General features: G+C 36.5%; 1 protein-coding gene across 1 annotated transcript in view; it reads right to left on the reverse strand.

The window, feature by feature from the left end:
- Window positions 1-22,232, reverse strand: part of RBMS3 (RNA binding motif single stranded interacting protein 3) — a 1,191,227-nt gene that overhangs the window by 1,140,681 nt on the left and 28,314 nt on the right. Inside the window, exon 2 of the mRNA XM_058442835.1 lies at window positions 20,510-20,578. The gene's annotated coding sequence lies outside the window, so the exon portion shown is untranslated. The remainder of the gene's footprint in view (window positions 1-20,509; window positions 20,579-22,232) is intronic.

The raw sequence follows: 22,232 nt of genomic DNA on the forward strand, positions 1-22,232 counted from the left end.
ATTCTCCATCGTTAAAATGATATACGAGCTCTCAAGTCCTACCACTTCTTTGGGCTTTCATTTTTTTTTCTGTGAAGTTCCCATGTACACATGAAATAAACCTTTCTGTTGTTAAATCTTTCTTTTTTAGTTCAATTTACAGGCCCCAGCCACTGAACCCAAAATGGTAGAGAAGTTTTTTTCTTTCCTATACTATGAATAGGCACCTCATCATTTTAATAATTTTTGTTTGCATTTTTCTGTTGATTTTAATGAATTTAAGCACCTTTTCATAGATTTATTATCCACCAGGATACCATCTTTTGTGAAGTGTCTGTTCAAGTCTTTTGCTCATTTTTCTATTGATTGTTTTCTCTTCCTACTGATTAGAAATTCGTTATATACTCTGGATATGGGTTATTTTCCTTACATACACGTACTTCAATTTTTCCCACTCTTGGTTGTTTATGTAAATTTTAAACTAACCTAAAACTTTTTAATGCCTGAAAATAATATTGTTCTTATTGCTAGAAGCAGTGAAAAGTTAGAGAATCTCTCCTCAAGAAACAGAAGAGGGAAATATAAGAGAATCTGTAAGAAGACAGCAATGTGAGAATAATAAGCATATTTATTGTTAGTTTCCTTATCAGTTTCAATTAACTAGTCACACACGCATGGTCTTATTAAACTCCACAATAGTACACACCCTCATTTCACAACTTCATTTCACAGACACCAGAACCAAAAGTCAGCAGACTCTCAAAAATCACCTACAAATGTACTCCATGTATAGGTTACTTCCCAAATCAGCCAGCCTTGTAAATTGCTTGCCAAATTTTGAACCCAGGCCACGTGTCACCCAAAGTGCAATGCTACTACCAAACTTTTAACTGCTCTACCTGTCTTCTTATGCGTGGCTAAAAAAAAAAATAGAATGATGCCTTAGCCTACTCCATTGGAAAGTTGTGAATGCTTAGGCTAATTTATGACTTTGACATGCCAGTGCTGAAAACCATGATTTCCCCATGGTATTTCCAACAGACAGCTGTCCAGTCATCTTCGTGTGACCTTCTCAGCAACTAGCTCACTACTAGAGTTTTGATAAATGCTTGCTGGATGAACAGACAAATATGGGAATGAATAAATGATTTCTTGCATGCAAAGAGAAAACTTGAATTTTAATGTTGACTTGCTGCTAAAGACACCACAAGTGGTGAAACAGGCTTCTCAATGTCCTCTGGTGTTATGAAAATAATTCAGGCTTCAGATGTCCAAGAAGACTATACCAGGTGAATTATTTTAAGCCGTCACTTCTGAGAATAACCTCTGTGCTGACAAAAATAGGCATGTGAAACAGCTGCGGCAATAAAATGCACCATGGGTACTGGCATGTGTGATGCCAACAAAACAGAGCAGGAAATTTTAAGAGCTTGGAGGAGATACAGCAGAAGGCTAGCTTTAGCAAAGGAAGGAAAGGGAAAACACTAGAAAAATGGCCGTTGCTCATCTCAGCAAATGTCACACATGTATTTTTTGACGGTATTTTTTGATACTAGAGCTTTTCTTCAGGTGTATACTAGTACCCCAGTGCATCAAAAGCTAAGGAAACTGCACATAGCAGTCTTGTGTTGAGAAGTGCTGGCTGCCATCATGGGCCAAGCAAGCTGCAAGTGAAATAGCCATTCAATAACTAAGAAGACTACAAAACAAATGGGAACATCCCTTGGGTGGAGGGTCAGGGCCCTTTGGTTCCATATCAATTTTGACAATTTACTTGCTGTATAACCTAGAAAAAGTCACAAATTTACTCTGTATCCCAATTTTGCCAGTCATAAAATGAGGATGATAATACCTTTCCAACTTGTCTCACAAGTCAAATAAAAATATCCAATGTGATTAACAGTCTATCATAGGTTCATAATTCCCCAACAGTATTACAAAATTCAAAAAGCTGTTGATTACTTAAAATTTTTTCAGAAGTCATTTTGGCAGCAAAACTTCATCTGACATGAACTAATGTGGAGGTAAAACCTGATCTGAACTGATTTGAAGCTTTTTATTTATTTAGTCCCATTTGCTGAATATTCATAACTTTCACTGCAGAAATGTTAATGTATATGGTTAAGGATAGTGTTCAAGACCCCTTTAGGAGTATTACAGAATAATATATGAAATATATGCTATTTTAAATTTTTAAAAATCCAAAAACTTCTGAATTTTAAAGCATATCTGGTCAATGAGAATATGTTTTGCATTAAAACAAAGTCCATAATATATAAAATATAACCATATGTTAGATTCCTTTTTATCATCATTCAAACTGCTTAATCTTCAACTCAAATTTTTCTTACATAAGCATAAGCCTACAATTGTATTCTCAAACAGGTCACCAGCAGGATCATTTTATCTATTAAGAACAAAGACATAGTATTCAGGACTTACGACCTTTCTAAGGACCTGCAAAAAAAAGCATGAGAACCGAAAAACAAAGCTATTGGCTCCAAAATATGAAAATAAAACTATAAAACCTAATCCACAAAATGTAGACCACAAAAATCTCTAAGACCTAAAACTAGCTAGTTCATCATTGGTTAAATTTAGTATTCATAAAATATCACTGCATTTGAAAAAAATTTATAGATTCAATTTTTCTCACTTTGCAAGAATGCTCATGTATACATAATAATTGTTAAGAAATGATAGCCCCTCATAAATTGTATTTGCCCTTATAGTCAAATGATTTCTGAAAGCAAAGTAATGAAAATTGTTTCCAAATGCTTATAGAAAAATGAAATGTTTAATGTGAGCGATAGATGCAATTTAATATGTTTTATATAAGTTAAAGCTTATAATAGTTGTAATGTTCAGCTTAGCCATGGAGAGAAGTGACAACTCTGTTAATATCATCTCTAAGAAGGATAAATATTGAGGTAGAGGGTTTCCTCTAGATACCCTGAGCATCAACTGATTTTTTTAAGTTACTTTAAAAGCTGCCAATAATTTGGATCTTTTCTCAGTTACAAAGATAAATATCCCTGATTGTTATCTAGGCATTCACTAGTCTGGAGACACTCTAGGGAAAGTGGCTGGACCTAATATAACCTTCGTACTAAGTGTTAAGTTAATTTGACGTATACATCAAAACAAGTCATCTTCGCCTGGATTAATAATTTGATTCCAACCCAATCTCAAATGGTGGCAAATGAATGCTGGTCTAAATCTGAGTGTCTACATAAAAGCATTAGTTTTTTCAGGCAACAGCAATGGTTCAAACTATACCTCATAAGCACAGAAGTACAATTAAATTGCCCACACATACCTATGAGTTGTGGAAATAACTTAGCTATCATCATGGCATGCTTTACACAGAAAACTAAATTGTGAGAGGTTTGGCTGTTTTTTTATGTATTTTATCATTTAATACTCACGATAATCTATGAATCAGATAAAATCATTTTTCCCGTTTTACAGATAAGGAAATGCACATAAAAAAAATTGGCAGCATGCCCAAGATCAAGCCAGTAACAAAGCTGGGATATGAATCTAGCTTTGCATGTCTCCAGAGTCCAAGTTTGTAACCATTATTGTGTTGAGAATTCCTAGGCTTTCACATCCAAAATAAGAAGCCCATTACTCTCATCATTTTCCCCCAGTGTAAAATATTTCGTGTACACATGCACCTTATGCAAAATAAAATATCTTTATCTTATAAAAATGTTTTACTGTGGAGCTAAATATTCTTTAGACTAATCATATCATTATGAGACTGAATCCTGTATCTTATTTTCCAAATTCCAAAATGACACACACTCATTGATTTCTTGGCCATAAAAAAGATAAATGGGTCTATGAAACTCCACTAAGAAGCGAGCAATAGTGATACAGGAGACACCACTTCGCAGTACAGCAACAAAGCCAATGAAGCCACTGTTGCTTCTCCAGGCAGCAATCAGCAGCCAGAGAAGAAGGGCACCATGTCCATCTCCATTGACCCACAGATTGCTAAGAACAACTGCCTGGTGATCATTGCCTTTCTTTTCTAACATTCCTTCTGCCTGATGTGAGCAGGGGAAGTCGCTGTATGTAAGACACTCACCTTAATTCTCTAACAGGGCATTTATAATTATGAGTGTATTCCTAGGGAAATGAAACTCTTGAAAGCTAACTCCTAGCTTGTTTCATTTTCCACAGTCCCAAAGCACAGTCCTTAATTAGGGAGAAAAAACATGGTCAGAGAGAAGGCACAATGGAACCAGTGCATATGTCAAAGATAAATTCCGGTAATTGTTGAGAACATGGAGAACAGCAAAACTGCATGTTGCCCCCTGGACATCTGCTGTAGGATGACTAAATCCCGTTTCTTGAAATCCTAAACAAGGAAGAGAATTCTGCCAAGAGTTCACTAGGCTATGAGCGTTAAGAGTCAGAACAGCAGAAAGGTTATGAGAATTTGCTTTGAAACTAAGCAAACCTGTGTTGGAATTCTATCTGCCACTCATTAGCCATAATAAGTACTCATTAGATGATGACCATGGTGAGATAGGCAAGCGTTCAGACCCACAGAGGGTTTAAGGAATAAGGTGACCAGGAAGACCACAGCAGATGGTTTAGTGCAGAAATGCAATCCTGGAAATGAACCACATAGGGAACTAGGTGGAGTGTGGAAAGTGGTGAGATGGAGTGGTAAGCCCAGGGCTAGCTTCATGGGTGTGCCACCTCTGCTGTCACACAGGGGCCTCTGTACAGAAGGACCCCACACTTAGTGCAGTGCTTTGCTGTCAGCATCTTGAAATTCTCAATCATTTTTTAACATTTTTCACAGGGCCTCCAAATTATATAGCTGCTTCTGGATAGGCCATTATGGATTCAGGCACTGAAGGTATTTCAAACACCCACAGGCAGATGTTGGGATAAGGATTTGCATATTACGACTGGTCTAGTCTTGCCTGGGCCTTGCAAGGCAAGAATTCAGCTCTAAGGGACAGAAGAAAGCAGAAGGGGGATGGGCACACCTGTTTAATAACAATGGTGGCTATATAATTTGTCATCCAAATTAGGATACTTTTGAGAATAAAAGGGGGTCTCTTAACAGCTACCACAAGACAACAGTTATAAACTTGGACTTTTATGGTCAAACTGTGAGAAACAGCTACCCTGTAAATAAGCCATTCTAGAAAAGATTCCAAACTTATTTCCACAGGGAAAAGTTGGAAATAAATACAGAAGAAGCTACCATCATAACTATGAAGCACATGTGTTCATAGAAAATTCTGACCTATTTTTGGAGGTGTAGAGAAGATAGTAGTTACTGTCTTATCTTCGTAAAAGATGATCAACACAGAATAAAATTTTAGGTAGACAAAACTGAAAAACTGCCCATGTTTTCGTAAACTCTTGCAGTTAGGTTGATAGGTACATAGGGTTCATTATACTGTTCTCTCTGAAAAAAATACTTGGATGATTTCACTAATATTACGTTGATTTGATATTTTTAAACTCCCTAATAATTTTAGTAACAACTTGCTATGAAATTATTGTCAAAAATGAAATACAATTTGAGAATGACTTAAGTATCAAGTATTCTCAAATTACCCATAAATAAACAATGCTATTGTTAGAACTTTACTGAAGAACATAGGAATATAAATCTACTTAGAGAACAAATCAGAAATTCTGTTTTAAAGTTGTGTTTCCATAAATATCACACTATTTTTATTTAGATTTCAGGTTTATTTTGAGTGCCTTGGAGTAGGTGTGATGGAGACACTAAAGTCACAGAGGTTAGACTATGCTATAGATACAATTTAACCCCAAATCTCAGTGGCTTAAGAAAAACAAAGGTTTGACTTTGGCTTATGCTGCTTGCCTGTCAGATTAACAAGGTTCTCTGCTCTCCTCATCCACCCAGGAAACCAGGCTAATAGAGACCCCACCATCTTATAATTGTACCATCTGGAATATATGGTTTGCTTTATCTGTTTGTTAGGCAATAGACTAGAGAATTACACATAGGCTTTTGATTGCCTCAGACCAAAAGTGATACGTCACTATCATTTCATTGACCAAAATGTGTCATGTAGTCTCATCTGAATGAAAGGAGAGAGTAATCCACGGGACCAATGTTTAATGAGTATTACCGTTTCCACTATAGCCCACCCATTTCTTCGGAAAACACTGCAAGAAAAGTGCAGCTCACATATCCTGGAATCTGAGTGAACACTGAATAAAACTTTAAATGGCACTGATGTGTCTGAAAATATTTGTTCAGCAAATGAATAATGAAAAGAAGATTACAGGGTGAATTTTCTGTCTAACTTTTTCAAGCACTAAAAAGTATTCATTTTTATATAAGGGACATAATTAGTGCAAATGAATATTAACTGCATTCAAACCAGCATAGCTGACTTGTAACTGACAACACTTTCCTAGCTGTGACTACAGACAATAGTAATGTTTATTTGAGAATGATCCATTGTTTCAGTTTTCTATTCCTACATAACAAACTACCTACTAGGCTAAAGTGGGTAGGTTTGGGGTTTTTTTATGGGTTGCAGTCAGATGGCAGCTGGGGTTGGAATCATCTGAAGACATCATCTCTCAAATATCTAACACCTCTGCTGGGATGGAAGCAAGGATGGAGCCTGGCTAAGTATCTCTCTCTTTCCACATGGCCTCTCCACAAGACTAGCTTGCGCTTCCACACAACATGGCATTATCAGGATAGTTGGGCTTCCACATGCTACACAGTTTCTACTAGAGGGAACATTTCAAGAGCACAAGACCCATACTGCAAGGCTGCTTAGCACCTAGGCTAGGAAGTCTTAGTGTCACCTCCACTGTACTCTACTTGTCAAAAGTGAATCACAGGGCCACGTGAGCTCCAAAGAGAGGAAAATATACAAAGATGTGAGTACTAGGAGGCATATTTCATTAAGGTGCCATTGTTGGATACAAGTATCATTAATCAGACATTTCATTAACTCAGACCCTAATTTCCTACACTCGAAATAACTGATTTTCAAATGCAAGTCGAAATGTTTAATGTTTCATATTACAGCAAATTTGCTTTGCCACAGTTTCTTTCCTCTTAATCCTCTAAACCAAACTATAGATAGAATGTGATGGTTTGCAAATGCGTAAGAATTGGTATTTCATGTCTCTGCTTATCTCTATATTTATGAAGCCAGGATGTAAACTAGATACACTCAACATATGTCTAGGGCAGTGCTGGTCATGGGGAGAGACTTCTCTGCTTGAGAAAAGGAGAAGAAATAGTGGGAAGGACATTGTCTTGTAGTTTGGCTGCCAGCTCAGCCTCAGTAGAATAGAGCACCAGGTAGATTCCTACAGTTCCCAACTCCAGGTCCTGGCTTCTAGATGGCATCCACAGATCCACCCGAAGCCAGAGGGAACACAACACTCTGAAGGAAAGGATACAAGCCCGGTTGGATTTGTCACCTGCAGGTTGTACAGCCCTTGAGCCTTGAGTGAACATAGGTGATAGCCAGGTAGTGGTCACTGCAATCCTTGGGTAAGACCCAGTACTATGCTGGCTTTGGTTCTGACCCAGCAGAGTCCCAGTGATGGTGGCCACAGAGGTGCTTGTGTCACTCATCCCCAAGCTCCAGGCATCTCAGCAGAGAGAGAGAGAGAGAGAGAGAGACTTAATTTACTTGGGGAAAAGGAAAGAGACCACGGGTCTCTTCCTGGTGATCCAGAGAAGTCTTCTGGATCTTACCCAACACCACAGGGTATTACCTCTATGAGTCTGCAAGAGCCACAGCATTACTGAGCTTTAGCTTCCCTCTAAAGCAGACATGGCTTAGATAATAACACCCAAGACTTAGATAATAACACCCAAGTTCCTTGGAATATCTGGAAAGCCTTCCCAAAATGGATGGGTACAAACAAGCCTAGACTGTGAAAATTGCAATAAATACTTTACTCTTGAATACCCAGGTGCCCATGAATATCCACAAGCATCAAGACCATCCAGAAAAACATGACCTCACCAAATGAACAAAATAAGGCACCAGAGACCAATCCCAAAGAGACAGAGATATGTGACCTTTCAGACGGAGAATCCAAAATAGTTGTTGTGAGGGCACTCAATAAAATCCAAGATAACACAGAAAGGAATTTAGAACCTGATCAGATAAATTTAACAAAGAGATTAAAATAATTAATAAGAATCAAGCAGAAATTCTGGAGCTACAAAATGCAACTGACATACTGCAGGATGCATCAGAGTCTCGCAACAACAGAATTGATCAAGCAGAAGAAAAATTAGTGAACTTGAGAACAGGCTATTGGAAAATCCATAGTCAGAGAGAAAAAAGCAGAAGAATAAAAAACAAGGAAGCATGCCTACAAAATCTAGAACACAGCCTCAAAAGGGCAAACCTAAGAGTTATTGGCCTTAACGAGAAGCTAGAGAGAAAGATCATGATAGAAAGTTTATTCAAAGGGATAATAACAGAGAACTTCCCAAATGCAAAGAAAGTTATCAATATTCAAGTACCAGGAGGTTATAGAACACTAAGTAGATTTAACCCAAAAACTACCTCAGGATATTTAATAAACTCACAAAGGTCAAGGATAAAGAAAGGATCCAAAAACCAGCAAGAGAAAATAAACAAATAACATATAAAGAACCTCCAATATGTCTGACAGCAGACTTCTCAGTTGCAACCTTGTGGACCAGGAGAAAGTGACATGACATATTTAAAGTGTTAAAGAAGAAAAACTTTTATTCTAGGATAGTAAATCCAGTGAAAATATCCTTCCAACATGAAGAAGAAACAGAGTTTCCCAGACAGACAAAAGCTGAGGGATTTCATCAACACCAGACCAATCCTACAAAAAATGCTAGAGAGAGTTCTTCAATCTCAAAGAAAATGATATTAACGAGCAATAAAAAATTATCTGAAGGTGCAAAACTCACTGGTAAGAATGAGTACAGAATATTATAACAATGTGATTGTGATATGTAAACTACTCATATATTGAGTAGAAAAACTAAAAGATAAATATATCAAAATCAGTACCTATAACAACTATTCAAGACAGTAAAATAAGGTATAAACAAAAATAACAAAAATTTTAAAAGGGGATAAAGTTATAGAGTTATTAATTTTTTCTCTGTTTATTGGTTTATGCAGGCAGTGTTAAGTTGTCATCAGTTTAAAATAACAGGTTATAAAATACTTGAAAGCCTCACGGTAACCTCAAATCAAAAAACACACAACAAATACACAAAAAATAAAATGCACAAAATTAAAACATACCACTTGAATACATCACCTTGACTGAAAGGAAGAAAGGAAGGAAAGAAGACAAGACCATAAAACAACCAGAAAACAAATAACAAAATGACAGAAGTAAGTCCTTACTTATCAATAATAACATTGAATGTAAATGGACTCAACTCTCCAATCAAAAGACATAGACTGGCTGGATGGATAAAAATACAAGACCCAATGATCCATTGCCTACAGGAGACATACTTCAACTGTAAAGACACACATAGACACAAAATAAAGGGATAGAAAAAAAGATAGTCCATGCCAATGAAAACCAAAAAAGATCAGGAGTAGCTATATGTATACCCAACAAAATAGATTTCAAGACAAAAACTATACAAAGAGACAAAAAAGGTCATGATACCATGATAAAGTCAATTCAGCAAGAGGATATAACAATTATAAGTATGTATGTACCTAACACTGGCGCACCCCAATATATAAAGCAAATATTATTACAGCTAAAGAGAGATCTCAATACAATAATAGCTGGAGACTTCAACATCCCACTTTCAGCATTAAACAGGTAATCTAGACTGTCCTTTGCTCAATGTCAAACCGACTTAATAATAGGTATTTACAGAACATTTCATCCAACGGCTGCAGAACATACATGCTTTTTCTCAGCACATGGATCATCCTTAAGGATAGAACATATGTTAGGCCACAAAGATGTTTTAAAACATCAAAAAAATTGAAAGTATGTCAAATGTCTTCTCTGACCACAGTGGAATAAAATAGTAATCAATAACAGGATGAATTTTGGAAATTATAAAAATACATGGAAATTAAACAATATCTCCTGAATGACCAGTGGGTCAATGAAGAAATTAAGAAACAAATTGAAAAAAATATCTTAAAACAAACGATAATGGAAAGACAACATACCAAAACCTATAGAATACAGCAAAGTAGTAGTAAGAGGAAAGCTTATAGCAATAAATGCCTACATCAAAAAGTAGGAAAAAATTCAAATAAACAACCTAATGATGCATCTTAAAGAATTAGAAAAGCAAGAGCAAACCAAACCCCATTTTAGTAGAAGAAAAAAATAATAAACATCAGAGTAGAAATAAATGAATTTGAAATGAAAAATACAAAATATCAACAAAATATAAGTTTTTAGAAAGGATAAACAAAAACAACAAAGCTTTAGCCAGACTAAGAAACAAAGAAAGAAGACCCAAATAAACAAAATCAGAGATTTAAAAGAGGCATTACTGCCGAGTGCAGTGGCTCAGGCCTGTAATCCCAGCTCTTTGGGAGGGTGAGGCGGGTGGATGGCTTGAGGTCAGGAGTTCGAGACCAGCCTGACCAACATGGTGAAACTCCGTCTCTACAAAAAATACAAAAATTATCCAGGCGTGCTGGCAGACACGCCTGTAATATCAGCTAATTGGGAGGCTGAGGCAGGAGAATCTCTTGAACCCAGGAGGCGGAGGTTGCAGTGAGCCAAGATTGTGTCATTGCACTCCAGACTGGGCAACAGAGCAAGACCCCATCGAGAGAGAGAGAGAGAGAGAGAGAGACAGGCAGACAGACAAACATTACAACCTCACTACAGAAATTTCTGTACCACTACAGAAATTCAAAGGATCGTTAGAGGCTGCTATGAGCCACTATATGCCAATACATTGGAAAACCTAGGAGAAACTGTTAAGTTTCTAGACACATACAACCTACCAAGATTGAACCACAAAGGAATCTAAAACCTGATGAGACCAATAATAATAATGAGTTCAAGGCTGTAATAAGAAGTCTCCCAGCAAAGAAAAGCCCAGGACCCAATGGCTTCACTGCTGAATTTTACCAAACATTTAAAGAAGAGCTGACGCCAATTCTATTCAAACCTTCCAAAAAGTAGAGGAGGATGGAATACTTTCAAACTCATTCTGCAAGGCTAGAATTACCATAACACCGAAACCAAAGATACATCAAAAACAGAAAATTACAAACCAATATTCCTGATGAATATTGATGCAAAAATCCTCAACAAAATGCTAGCAAACCAAATTCAACAATACATTAAAAAGAACATTCATCATGACCAAGTGGGATTTATTCCTGGGATGCAAGGATAATTCATCATACACAAATCAATCAATGTGATACATCATATCAACAGAATAAGTGATGAAAATTATATGATCATTTCAATTGATGTTGAAAAAGCATTTGATAAAATTCAACAACCCTTCATGGTAAAAAACAAAAAAACCCCTCAAAACACTGGGTGTAGAAGGACTATACCACAATGCAATGAAAGCCATATATGAAAGCCCCACAAATCTGGTATCATACTGAATGAGGAAAAACTGAAAACCTTTCCTCTAAGACAAAAAATCAAAGCCTCTCCAGAATAAGACAAGGATGCCCACTTTCACCACTGTTATTCAACATAGTACTGGAAGTTCTAGCTAAAGCAATCAGACAAAAGAGAGAAATAAAGGCCATTCCACAATTGGAAAAGACAAAGTCATATTATACTTGTTTGCATATGATTGGATCTTACATGTGAAATAACCTAAAAACCACCAAAAAAACTATTAGAACTAATAAGTAAATCCAGTAAAGGACCTCTATCTCTTATCATATATGAAAACCAGATCAATATGGATTTAAGACATATATAAAATCTCAAACTATGAAACTACTAAAAGAAAACATCAGAGAAACTCTCCGGGACATTGGACTGTGCAAAAGCTTCTTGAGTAACACCTCACAAGTGTAGACAACCAAAAAAAAAAATGACAAATGGGACCACATCAAGTTAAAAAAGCTTTTGCATAGCAAAAGTAACAACAAAGTAAAGCAACAACCCATAGAATAGGGAAAAATATGTGCAAACTATCCATCTGACAGGGGATTAATAACCAGAATATATAAGCAGCTCAAACATCTCTATAGGAAAAAATATAATAATCCAAGTAAAAGTTGCCAAAATACCTGAATAGATATTTCCCAAAAAAAGACACACAAATTGCAAATGGGCATATGAAAAGGTGCTTGGTGTCATTGATCATCACAGACATGCAAATCAAAACTATAATAAGATCATCTTACCCAAGTTAAAATGGCTTTTATCCAAAAAACAGACAATAACAAATGCTGGTGAGGGTGTGGAGAAAAGGGAACCCTCATATACTGTTGGTGGGAGTGTAAATTAGTACAACCACTATGGAGAACGGTTTGGAGGCTCCTTATAAAACTAAAAATAGAAATACCATGTGATCCAGGAATTTCACTGCTAGGTATATACTCCAAAGAAAGGAAATTAGTTTATCAAAGAGATATCTGCATTCCTACATTTATTGCAGCACTATACACAATAGCCAAGACCCGGAAGCAACCTAAGTGTACATCAACAGATGAATGGATAAAGAAAATATGGCACATTACACAATGGAGGTCTATTCAGCCATAAATAGGAATGAGATCCAGTCATTTGCAACAACATGTATGCAACCGGAGGTCATTACGTTAAGTGAAACAAGCCAGACATAGAAAGAAAAACTTCATATATTCTCATCTGTGGGAGCTACAAAAAATGAAAACAATTGAGCTCATGGATATAGAGAATGATGGTTACCTGAAGCTGAGAAGGCTAGTGTGGGTGAGGGGAATTGGGAGTGGTTAATGGATACGAAAATGTAGTTAGAATAAATAAGATTTAGTATTAGAGAGCACAACAGGGTGACTACAGTTAATAATTTATTATACATTTAAAAATAATGAAAGAGTATGATTGGATTGTTTATAACACAAAGGATAAATGCCAGAAGTAATGGATACCTCATTTACCCTGATGTGATTATTATGCATTGTATGCCTGTATCAAAATATCTCATGTATCCCATAAATATATGCACCTACTAGGTATCCGGAAAAATTAAAAATTTTAAAAAAAGGTCATTTTGTTATTCTGGTCAGATTCTCAAATACATAAATGCAAGTATCAGGAAGGGCACTGTGGGCCTTCCCCTTTTTATATACAATTACATAAATCAAGTGTATGTATACAAAATAGCTGTCTAAAGTAGAGGGCTTGGAGCTAGCCCCTTAACAAAAATATTTCACAGAACATCAACATCAGATTTCATGAGGTTACTTCATACTTGTAACTGAACAAAACAAAAATGAGACTACTCTCTCATTATGGCTAAGTAGATAGAAAAAAAAGATCACTGTCCAAATTACAAAACTGATCAAACATTATCTTCACACAGGTAACACTAGTGACTGTTGCTTCTTTACCACTTACATATTTAGCCTTGCTCCATTTCTCTTCCCTTCTGGATAAAACTATTAAGATAATCATATAAGTTTTAGCTAAGGTATGGGTATGCAAAGGCATGTGGAGTGGTATAACGGACAACTGGAGACTTGGAGAGAGGGCGGGAGGTAATGAGAGATAAAAAACTACATATTAGGTACAAGGTACACTACTCACGTGATGGGTGTGCAAAAATCTCAGACCTCACCCCATTACAAGTCATCCACATAACCAAGAACCACTTATACCCCAAAAACTATTGAAATTTTTTTAAAAAGGAAACAATAACAATCATAGAATTATCCCCACTTCCTAACAGCACTCGATCCAGAAAAAAAACTGCTTCCTCCAATCTCACCAAAATCACCTAACCCAGACCCAAATCCCATAAGAAGCCCCTCCCAACAGCACCCTCCTATTCAGATGCCCATGATTTCCGTGGTGTGCTGTCTCCTTTACTCCAGCAACAGCAGGCAATAAAGCCAGTGTCCTTTCGGGTATTTGTTACAGAGATACCCCACTTCTTGCTACCAGTTTCTGTCTAAATTCATGTGTGCTGTTACAACAAAATACCTGAGAGTTGGTAATTTATAAAGAGCAGAAATTTATTTTCTCATAGTTTTGGAAGCTGGAAGACCATGATTGCTAAGGCCCAGTAGGTTCAATGTCTGCTGAGGGTCCAGCAGACATTGTCTGAAAGCAGACAATGTCTGCTTTCAAGGTGGTGCCTTGTTGCTGTGTACTCCAGAGGGGATGAACACCATGTCCTCACATGATGGAAGGAATGGAAGGGGACAAACCATGCCCTCAAGCCCTTTTATAAGGGTGCTAATCTTACCCTTATAAAGGGCAGAGCCCTCATGATTTACCTCCCAAAAGCCCCATCTCCTAATACTATCACATTAGGGATAAGTTTATAGGTTAGGAGGGGCACATTCAGACCATAGCAGGAAGTAATAATCCTAAACTTGGTTAAACATATGTATGCTCCTGATGGTCTTTGACTAGTGGGTATTATAAAGATTTAGGTACAGATATAGATACAAACAAATTTTTTTCTGTCTACTTAAATTGCAAACATAGAGATCAACAAACTCACACACCGATGAAAGTGGTCAATTTTGCTCAGAATCCTGAACCAGAACAAACTGGAAGTTCACATTAATCTCTATGGATACCACAGCAACAAGCAATCATACACATAATCGCAATATTAATGTTTCATCATTGAAATCTCATGGCCACCACATGAATCCCAAATGTATAACATGGATATTATAAATGCAAAACATCATGATTGACCAATGATTGAGAGTATAAACTACTCTGTTTTCTGGCAGCCTCTACTTTTCCTACAGCAATGCTTGAAGTGATGATAGTGATTTCACCTCGATCAATTCATATTTATCAGCTTTCGTGTGAGCCTTGGTTATGGAGAAAATGTAAACTAATGATTTGAGGAAAGAAAAATAAATATGGATTTGAGGTTCCCCTTTTTGCATGCTATTCCTGCTGTTATTTCATATAATTCACTCATTCATTCATTCATCAAATAACTTCATGAGCTTCTACTCCATGGTGAGTATAAGATACATAGGTATAAAAATAATATATAAGAAAATCCAGGAAAAATATTCACTGTAGCCTTTTATCAGCAGGCCACATTCCCCTTTCTCTTACTATACAAATGCAGTAAAAACAGTAGAATCCTCTCTTTTTCCCTAGTTTAACACTAATCCTTTTAGATGCCTAAAACTTCTGCTATCAGCCTTGAATTCTGTCAATTCTATCTACTACTAGAAAATAATGACACTGGAATATCTAGTTGAGTTTTCTTGAGTCAATTGCTACTCTTTAACACATTACGGTCTTTTAAAAAAAAATCACCGGTTTTCCATTTTAATGAGATAAATTTTAAGGTTCTCACCTATCAAAGACTATTCTAAACAAAACTTTTCTAAAGAGCTAAAGAGCTGTCAATCAATAGATTGATCATTATTTACCAAAATTTACACTGAGGGTTTTAAGAACACAATGCTTGGATTGATGCCAATTATCTAAAGAAAAAAACTTTTAAATTCTAAAGTATAGTAAGCTAAAGTATTTAATATTCATAAGAAATTTTCTGAATATGAGAGGGATGACAGGACATCAGAAATATTTCTACAGAGAAGTATACAATCTGTATAAAAAACTTATCATAATTTCAATTCATCACTTTATTTTTCAGCCAGTCACCACACTCACTTGTCGGTTTTCTTTATTCAAAGTGTGGTGCTTAATGATTATTTGGCGCAGATATTTGTAAGCATATAAAACTTTAAGATGCATTCCTGACAAAAAGCAAAACAAGGGGAAAAATAACACTTTCTTACAAATGTGTTTTCAAATCATTTCAAACAAAGCACCAAAAGGTACATTTTAAAACAAAATGTATTAATAAGTATGGTAAAGTCTATGTTTTGAAAGTTATCTATTTGTAAATAGTGTGCAAGTAAATATAAGCTTTTTTCAACAAAGAAAATCATGAAAAAATAATTTCAAAGTAGAAACAGTATTTGAAATACAACAATGTTGCGTTCTGATTAGCTCGAGACATAACTATTGGTTAAAATAGTTTTCAATGGCCTTAAATTACTCTAAAATCTTTAGAGAGGTAATATTGCCTACCATTTAGTAGACTAGGGCACCGTAATCTGACAGAACTAACTCTGTGTCATTGGACAAATTAATTCAGTTCTCTCATCTGTAAAATACTGCATATTTATTATAGAGATATTGGGAAGATTAAATGAGAGAGTGCATGCAAAGAAATTAGCAGACATCACATAGTAAATGTTTAATAAATGTTAGCTATGATGATAATGAATATGAAGGTATGGTGATTTTATTAATTCTCATACCAGCACACTGCTATAAACAGGCAGGTATCTGCCTGTGTACTGATTTACTCATTACTATATCTATGTTGTACCTATCTGAGGTTTACAACCAGTATTCTACAAACAAATAGGACAAGATCCACTTGAACTCTGCTGAATATAAATCCATGACTCAGCAATATGGATAAAATTGGTTGTCATTATGTTAAGTGAAATAAGCCAGGCATGAAACGAACAATATCACATGTTCTTATGTTCTTACTCGTATGTGGGAGCTAAAAAAGTGGATCTCAGGAAGGTAGAGAGTAGGATGGTGGTTACCAGAAGCTGGGAAGGAAAAAAAGGAGGCGAATGCTGAAGAGAAGTTGGTTAATGGGTATAAAAATGAAGTTGGATATAAGGAATAAGTTCTAGCATTTGATAGTATAGTAGGGAAATTATAACTTATTGTGTATTTCAAAATAGCTAGAAGAAAGAATTATAATGCTCTCAACACAAAGAAAAACTAAATATTTGAGGTGATGGATATCCTAATTATCTTGATTTGATTATTAGACACTGTACACATGTATCAAAATATCACATGTACCCCTAATATATTACAACTATGACATATTAATAAGAGAAAAAAACAAAAAAACAAGAACAGCAATATATTAATGTTTACTCAAAATGGATGATGGATACATGAGAGCTCATTACTCAGTTTTACTTTCTTTATCGTACACCTAAAATTTCTGTAATCAAATCTTGTAAATGTTTTTTAAAAAATCCATGACTCAATTAAAAAACAACGTTCTGCAGATGCCAAAAGTCAAAGGAGAACATAGCAGCTGGAATCTGGGATTGAGTTGGCAGTTATGTTTTCAACCTTAGGCTAAGAATTTGTGTAGGTAATTTTCAAAGACTGAAGCCAATAAGCTTATTTATTGCAAACACAAAAGATAAAGGTTCTTCTAATAAACACAAATTTAAAAGGAGCGGATTAGAGTATGAGTAACAAAGAAGAATAATTATTCTGTGTGGAATAGGGGGTAAAAGGATTACTACCCACCAGGCCAGCTCAGAAGAATAAATCTCAGAGTTTTCAGCAGCTGCAAGGCTGTGATCCCGTAAATATTCACACGTTTCTAAAATAAATGCCACTGTTACAAGAACAAAAGAATGAAGTGCATATACAACAGTAGGTGTATCATTCGGAGAACAGCTGAAAAGCTGTCAGAAAAACAGACCATACCAGGCAGTCCAAGAGAAGGAATTTAATACAGGGAACTCGTTACAAGTGTGTTGTGAGAGCTAAAAAGTCAACAGGTGAAGGAAGCTGCTGCCTCCCTTAGGGCTGAGGGGACAAAGGGGATTGCCTCTAGGGGCTAGAAAACAGGGTTGCCTCACAGGACCTGGTCTACCAAGACCGTAGAGAGATACTACCCAAAAGCAGACGCAGAGGGAAATAAATATCCTGGTTTTGTCCTTCCTATCTCTTTCCTAAGTCCCACTAAGGTCTCCCATTGGGAAAACCTATTTGGCAGTCAGTCAGCAGGGGAGCTTGGGAAGGTAGATGTCAAGGGATGGTCATTGAATGGATCTGCAAGCAAAAGAGCAAAGGTCCAGCACAATAGGCAATGGCCAAGGAAACTAAAGGAATATAAAGAACCATACCACTTCTTTTGTTTAGAATAAAAGGGAATCCTCAATACCAAAAAGATGACACCAGTATTAGTTTTAGACAGAGTAGCATTTGAAAATCCCACCCAGTTATGTCCCACAATGAAAAAGGCACAACTAAGGTTGAAAGTCCCCTAATATAACCACAGGTCTTCCAATATGTGAGAGGGTAAAAAGGAAACCCACTTTTAGTACCTATTCCACTCTTGAATTTCACAGACCTGTAAGTATTCAAAGAGAAAACATTGGAAAATGTACATAAAATGGTCAACACTTTAATTTGCCTAGGATATTTAAAATGACACAAATACTATCCCATATATTTATACTTTTATAAAAATAAAGGTAATTTTATTAAGGACTACCCTGTCTTCACTTTTCTCATTTCATTGCATCCAGGACCAGCACAGATTCACAAAAAGATAATATTAGTTTATCTCACTAAGTTCCTAAAAGGATCTTATTGACTTGTAAAATTAAATAAGTTCTGAGAAAAGAACATAGAATTCTAGAACAACTGAATTCATATAATCTTGAACAGTATAATCTCTAGGTCTCACTTTTCTTAGATTATAAAGATTAAATTAAAATATCTCCCAGGACTTTTTCAGAGTGGGTGCAGAGATGAGTAGTGACTTGCTCAATTCAGTCCCTAGGAAGTCTGAGAATAGAAATCAGAAATACTACTAATTCATAACCAGCTGTGCATTTTCAGGTTATGTCCGCTCTGTAAGAAGTAAATGAAACCTGGATAGTCAAAGCAATTTCTGTTTACTGGGGCCGCTGCCCCTCGTTTGTGCCACCCACTTTTTCAGTTCACAGTCATCAAGCAATACATCCTTTTAAATTACCAGAACCTACAGCATCCACACAAAGTTGATGCCAATGGAGGCAGAGCCATCACGTCAACTTCTTCTTTTTACCAACCAATTCAGTGTCAAAATAGGTACTAAGATAAAATATTGCATAGTGGTAGAATTTATTCTTCTCATTAATTTTCTTTACCATTGTTTTATTGACAAATGGCAATTTATAATTGCAAAAAGAAAACAGTTTAAAAAGAGCATACAGAAAGAGTTCTTATATCATGCTGCCATTGGAGTAAGTTAGCACCAATGCTAAATTTTGACAAAAGTTAACGAGTGGGGAGTAAATATAAATTATTTATAATATGCCTTCTTACAATTACTGCAGAAGCTGAAGTGACTTGAAAAGTCACTTGGTTAGAGATAATTCTAACCAAAAGACAAATGAGAGTTGTTTTTTTCTTGGTCTCATAACTAGTAGGTGATTTGAATGTACATCCTACTCAGCTTTTAGAGTCCAAAGTTAGTGTTCTCTCATCATGTGGCTTCAAAAAGCAGAAGACCACTCAGAAGCCCACGTGGTCACAGTGTGTCGCCTATAAAAATGCTAACAGAAAAGATCTGGTTTTCTTTACACAGAGAGATATAACATCACTCTGCTGGCTTAACTCACCCTTTAGGCAAATAACATTCAGTATTAATTGACCTGAGAGTAGAGGTTGTTAATGAGCCTGAGTAACTAGGCAAAAAAGTAATTCTTCATAAAATTAGTGCCTTTTCTTAATATATTGGTACATAAACTCACAGAGAGAGACACCATGTACCACACAGTTCCATGCAAATACACATGGGTGCGTATACAATTTTCCGGAATAAAAGGAACAGAAGAGAAAATTTTTTGTCAAAGGAAAACAAGGCAAAATTAACTTTCAATATTTGCTGGATTAATTTTATCTATGCTATTCACTGTGGAGGGCTTTGAACGTGGAACCTCAGCATCTTCCAAGCTCCTACCTTCCTGTCACCATCACGTTCACAGCCCTGACCTTAAACTTGATGCAGATGATGAATGAACAGCACAGCCCTTTGTCAAGAGAGGCCACATTTGAGGTGAGAATAGACAAGAGCTCAAAAGCTTCCATACTTGCCCAGCAAAAGAAAGAGAGAAAGAGAGAGAGACAGAGAGAAAGAAAAAGAGAAAGGAAGAAGAAAGAAAAAGAAAGAAAGAAAGAAAGAGAAAAAGAAAGAAAGAAGAGAGGGAAGGAGGAAGGAAGGATGGATGGAAAGAAGGAAGGAAAGAAAGAGAGAGAGAAAGGAAAGAAAGAAAGGAAGGAAGGAAGGAGGGAGGGAGGAGGGAGGGAGGGAAGGAGGGAGGAAGGAAGGAAGGAAAGAAAGAAAGGGAAAGAAAGAAAAAGAAAGAAAGAGAGAAAGAAAAGAAAGAAAAGAAGGAAAGAAAGAAAGAAGGAAAGAAAGAAAGAAAGAAAGAAAGAAAGAAAGAAAGAAAGAAAGAAAGAAAGAAAGAAAGAAAGAAAGAAAGAAAGACAGTTCAAGCGCACTTCAAGGAAAACAGGCATGTCAAGTTTCTTAAAAAGAGCCTATTACCTGATGTGGCTGTGAACTGGACCATCTGCTATAGGAAGGAGCACCTGAAGACTTGTTGGCTGAAGTTCTCTAAGGAGAAAAAAAAATTCCTGCTGTCACACAAGCGGAATACACTTTATGTTTCTCTAAACAAATTATTTACTCAGTGTCTACAGTTCCAACAATGAACACATCTTAAATTCTGTCTGAACTTAATCTTTCCCTTTTATTTCTTTTAAAACATTCTCCTCAGCAAATATAGTAATATGGATACTAGAGTCAAAATACATGCATCCAACTCTCAGTTTGTATAAGTTATTTTATGTGGTACAAGTCACCCAAGCTCTCTCTGTGTCAGTTTTTTCTTCTATGACACTGGAGTAATAATTTTATTTATCTATTATTTAATTTTTTTTACGATGGAGACTCACTCTATTGCCAGGCTAGAGTACAGTGGTACAATCTCCGATCTCTGCCCACTGCAACCTCTACCTTTAGGGTTCAATCAATTCCCCTGCCTCAGCTTCCCAAGTTGCTGGGAATACAGGTGCACGCCACCACGCCTGTTTGTTGTTGTTGTTATTGTATTATTTTAGTGGAGATGGGGTTTCACCATGTTGGCCAGTATGGTCTTTATCTCCTGAACTCATGATCTGCCCGCCTTGGGCTCCCAAAGTGCTGGGATTACAGGTGTGAGCCACTGTGCCCCGCCGGAATAATAATTTTTATATCACAGGATTATTGTGAGGCTCAAATATAATATATATGAAGCACTTGGTAAAGATCTTTGCACATATAAAGTATTAATTCACTTTGGGAGGTCAAGGCAGGTGGATCACAAAGTCAGGAGATTGAGACCATCCTGGCTAACACAATGAAACCCCATCTCAACTAAAAATACAAAAAATTAGCTGAGCATAGTGGCACATGCCTGTAGTCCCAGCTACTCAGGTGGCTGAGGCAGGAGAATTGCTTGAATCCGGGAGGCAGAGGTTGCAGTGAGCCGAGACTGTGCCACTGCACTCCAGCCTGGGCAACAGAGCGAGACTCCCTCTCAAAAAAAAAAGGGGGGGGGGGGATTAATTCAACAAGCAGAAAATAAGCCACATTTTTGTAAGTTTCCACTTGAAACAAAACTGGTATACAAATGTGCAAGTTAATAAACGAGGTTGTTTGAGATTCAGTTATTTTTGTTATAAAGAGATCCTTCATCTTAGGAAAGACCTGACCACATCATTGCTATCAACTCTGTGGGCTTGTACAATGCCACAAGCTCATATAGGCAAGCTCATCTAAAACCCTTCTTGACACCATTTTTCGGTGTCTGCTTCCATCATAGAGACCAGAAAGCTGACTACTCACTTTCTCAGCATTCCTTCTCTCTAGGAATGGTAACATGGCACAGCTCTGGCCAATGAGACATGAGTATAATTCTTCTGGGGGGAGTTCTAGAAAACTCTTTGTTTTCCTGGTGAAAAGGGAAAGGAGAAGGCATGTACCATCCCATCATTCTTCTCCCTCTCTAAATGCAGATATGCTACACAGAGCTAGAGCAATCATTCTGTAACCATGAGGAAAAAGCTAAGAGCAGAGCAGACAGGCTGCCCCTAATCTTGTTGACCAGCTGAAGCAAAGCTTCAGGCTGCTACTTTTGCCTAAATCCTCCTTGTGTAAATGACCATAATCATATTTTCTGCTACTTGCAGAGTTTAATGATATACTCTCCTCTCTCATTCAAACTAAA

Source organism: Hylobates moloch, unplaced genomic scaffold, assembly GCF_009828535.3.
Source record: "Hylobates moloch isolate HMO894 unplaced genomic scaffold, HMol_V3 SCAFFOLD_8, whole genome shotgun sequence".
In the NCBI taxonomy this organism is placed as follows: Eukaryota; Metazoa; Chordata; class Mammalia; order Primates; family Hylobatidae; genus Hylobates; species Hylobates moloch.